Source organism: Tupaia chinensis, unplaced genomic scaffold (genome assembly GCF_000334495.1).
Source record: "Tupaia chinensis unplaced genomic scaffold, TupChi_1.0 Scaffold000578_2, whole genome shotgun sequence".
Classification (NCBI taxonomy): Eukaryota; Metazoa; Chordata; class Mammalia; order Scandentia; family Tupaiidae; genus Tupaia; species Tupaia belangeri.
In genome coordinates, this window is record NW_006160094.1 from 6,725,791 (window position 1) to 6,730,092 (window position 4,302).

Consider the following 4,302-nt stretch of genomic DNA (forward strand, 5'->3'; position numbering starts at 1 on the left):
GAAGGAGTAGAGCCTGAGGAAGGACATTAAGGAGAAACAGAGAAACATAGAGAAGCAAGTCATTTATGGGACAAAGAAATGGGTTATTATCTATTGAAGATAATTTTATAATATTGTCATCTGGGCTGGTGAGAAATGTACACATGTTGGAATATTCACTTTGCAAGCTAAATTAATTTAAATGTATGAAATAAATTGAAATTTAAAAAAAGAAAACACACACTTAACACAGGAAGAAGTACATACTTCATCAGATGCCTAAAAATCAAAGCAGAATCTCAAGAAATATGTAAAAACATTTCATTTTCTCTCCTTCAATGGAACAGAAGAATAACACTTCATCAATAATGGATAAAACACCAGAAAACACAAAAATGTCAGAAAAGTTCAAATATTCATTGTAACTAAATGAGATGCAAAAGAAAACAGACAACAAATTCCAGGAGATGAGGAAATCATTCCTCAAGTTGAAGGAAGAATTCAATAAAGAGATAGACACCTGGGGCCAGCAGGTGGACTCCCACATGGTAGACCAAAGTTTGAGTCCCAGACCTGGTAAGTCACTTTCTCACTTTCCCTCTCTGTCTCTCTATGGTCAAATTTTAAAATAATGATAATAGATAAAATTAAACTGAAGTCATTCTTTTTTCTCTTTTTTCTCATTTATAATACATTCATAAATAAAAAGGGTGAATTCTACTAGAGGGAGGTTTTATCAGAAATATGCTCCAATGCAGTTATATAACACACACACACACACACACACACACACACACACACACAAAAGCATTTTTCCCTCCTGGACCTGAGATTCCTCACCTAAAACTCAGGAGGCTGAATTGAGACAATATTTAAGTGTCTACAATTCATGCTTTAATTTATATACCATAGTGCAAGTAGATAGTAGGGTTATACTTTCTGGCCCTGTGATGCCAGGCTTGGCCATATGACTTGCTTAAAGCAAAAGTGATATACATGTATCTTCTAATACCCAACTGAAACGTTTCCTTCTCCCTCCTCCATAAAAATGGCAATGTCCAAAAAAAGGGGTCATTCCTTCAGCCCAAATGCTTGAGTGGATGAGATGGATCAGAGCCAAAGCCAATCAACACCTGCTGTTAACCAAATGGGACATACACCCTTGTTGCTCCTAAAGCATACTCTAATAAAATCTAATTAAAGACAAGACTTTGCTAAAAATAGAATATCAGCTCATAGTTTAAAACATAAAAACTCAAATTTAATAGAAAAATAATGTATAGTATGGCATAATGGAAATAAACATAATAAAAATAAACTTTAACAGGCAACTTAAAAAAATTTTTTTAAATAGTAGTGGAGTAAAAGTACTTTACTTAAACATATACATAGAATTTTCCCTCTGACTTCTAGCTTAAATTCTAGAAAAACTATTTCAAGTAAGAATCAACATTTTTTTAAAAAAATTTCTTTATCATCAAGATATTTCAAGATAATATGTCCACTATTATATGAAGTACAATCCTCTTTACAATCCAGGTTTCCAAAGTATGACCCAAGGGCAAGGCTTCTCCTGATGTAATGTGACATAACCATAATTTCTTGGTTGTTAATTTGTTATTGTCATTTTTGACACTGGCTAGAGAAACTGCAAAGTCTATGACCTTTCCAAAGCTCCATTGGTGGGGAAAGCTGGCTAGAGAAACTGCAAAGTCTATGACCTTCCCAAATCTCTATTGGTGGGGAAAAAAAAAAAAATTGGTTTGCTCTTTTCTTTGCTCCCTTTAGGTAAGAAAACATGAAAGTAAATTCTTTCTATGACAATCTCTTATCCTTGTTAGCATGCATCTTTAATGTCATCAGTGCAACTTTTGCAGATGTTTCACTATTTTTTGCACCTTTCTATCGTTTATTTGCTATCTCTCCCACCTTGGAATCAGTAATGTCTTTAACAAGTTTCTGAATGGCAGCCATGTGAGACTTTGGGGTTTTCAGTTTTTCATAATCATGATCTGACTGATGACAGTGTCTATGAGCAACAGAAAAGTGACTCTACCTTATATATTTGTACGTGACTTAAGCAGAAATATGAAGTTTGAATGTTTAAATTATCACCTCTGGCAAAAATTCTTCTCACATAAAGGACATATAACTGCCACAAACTCTATTCCAGCACAGCCCTTGAATGAGCATGGGTAAGACTGTTTCAGTTTCTCATTTATTACATTCACCTCAGGATAACCATGAGACTCCTTGCTTCTATGTTCAAGACAAAATATTCCTGAACATCCATCATATACAAATGGAAGAAAATCTCCAGGACAGGACCAGCAGTTGGCATAATGTCTATGTCGCTGGACTCCCACATAGTCGACTGCAGTTTGAGTCCTAGACCCAGTGGCTTAAACTCACACCCAGTACGTGTGTATGTGTGCCCAAGATCCCAAGAGGAGAATGGAGGAGAAGAGATTTTGGCATGGCCATCCCCCGTGGGAGGTGATTTCTCACTTTCTGTCTGTGTCTCTCTGGCAAGCGCACACACTATATAACAAAAACTTCTCAAAAATAAAAAAAGAATCTCAGGGACAATATGGCCCACAGCACCCTGGTATCCTGCCGGGCCAGGTTTTAAAATGAAATAATTCTTTTAAAAATAATTGAACAGAATTTCTGTAAATGAAGACCACAATACAGGAAATCAAAACCTCCCTAAAAAGTATTAACAGCAAATTAGACAATGTAGAAGACAGAATCTCTGACCTAGAAGACAAAGCCTCTTACTTAGTCAAAAGCACTAAAAAGAACAAAAAATAATTTTTAAAAAATGAGAGCAACATACAGAAAATACTAGACACCATTAAACATCCAAATATTTGAGTAATAGGTATTACAAAAGGTGAAGAATCTGATAAAGGTATAGAAAATCTGTTCCATGAAATATTTGTTGTAAATTTTCTATAGCTAGAGAAACATTCAGACATTCAGATTCGAAAAATACAAAGGATGCCAAATAGAATCAACATAAGAAGATCCTCCTCACAGCACATCATAGCCCAAGTGGTCAAAATCAAAGACAACATTCTAAAAATAGCAAGAGAGAAAGGTCAAGTTACTTAAAAAGGTTATCCTCTCCAGGTAACATCTGATCTCTCAACTGAAAAAATACAAGCTAGGAAAGAATAGGAAGATATATACAAAACACTGAAAGAAAAAAATATTAACCAAGAATACTATAACCAGCAACATTATCCTTCAAATGGGAAAAAGAATTTAAATTATTCTTAGAGAAACAAAAACTGAAAGAATTTACCAACACTAAACCAGATCTTCAAGAAGTACTGAAGGGAGTACTATATTAGGGAAACTAAAGAGAGACAGAAACAAGAAAACACAAAATAACCAAGAAAATGACTAACAAAATGACTTGGATAAGTCTGCAAATATTGATAATAACATTGAATGTTAGTGGATTAAATTTTCCAATCAAAAGACTGGTTGAATGAAGTTTGAAAGAAAAGAAACAGGAGCCCTCTGTATGCTTCTTACAAGAAGCACACCTCACTGAGAAGGACATACATAGACTAAAGGACTAGAAAAAGATATTTCATGCAAATACAAATCAAAATAAGGCTGGAATCATGATACTGATATCAGACAAAATAAGACAAACTATAAGAAGGGACATTAAAAGGGCTAACTTACAAGAAAATATGACATAAATATTTATGCACCCAACACTGGAGCACTGCAATATGTGAAAGAAAGATTGCTAGATCTAAAGGGAGAGAGATACACTGCAACACACTGATCATTGAGAAATCTCAACACCCCTATGCCACCTCTAGACAGATTATTTGGATCAAAAATAACAGGAACTGAATTACACCATAAACCAAGTGGACTTGGCAGGTATCTACAGAACATTTCACCCAACAATCACAGAACACACATTTTTTTCATCCTACATGGAACGTTTTCAAAGCTCAATCACATGATAGGGCATAAAACAAGCCTTTACAAATTCAAAAGAATCATATAGAAATGACATCAAGCATCTTTTTTGGCCACAATGGAATTAAACTTAATACCAACTACAGAAAGAACCATCAAAAATACACAAATACAGAGACAGCTCCATGGCTCCTGCGATCTAGCCATTTGGGGAGAAAGGAAGATGTCCCACTGATAACTGGGCCTCCAGCATCCAAAACTCGTGTGCCCTTCTTCAAGAGACAGACAGTTCCATGGCTCCTGCAATCTAGCCATTTGGGGAGAAAGGAAGATGTCCCACTGATAACTGGGCCTCCAGCATCCAAAACTCGT

The 4,302-nt window shown here is 35.2% G+C and overlaps 1 pseudogene; it reads right to left on the reverse strand.

Annotated features, from left to right (window-relative positions):
* Window positions 1–1,446: 1,446 nt before the first annotated feature.
* LOC102491226 (AN1-type zinc finger protein 1-like) overlaps window positions 1,447–4,302 on the reverse strand; it is a 3,236-nt pseudogene continuing 380 nt past the window's right edge.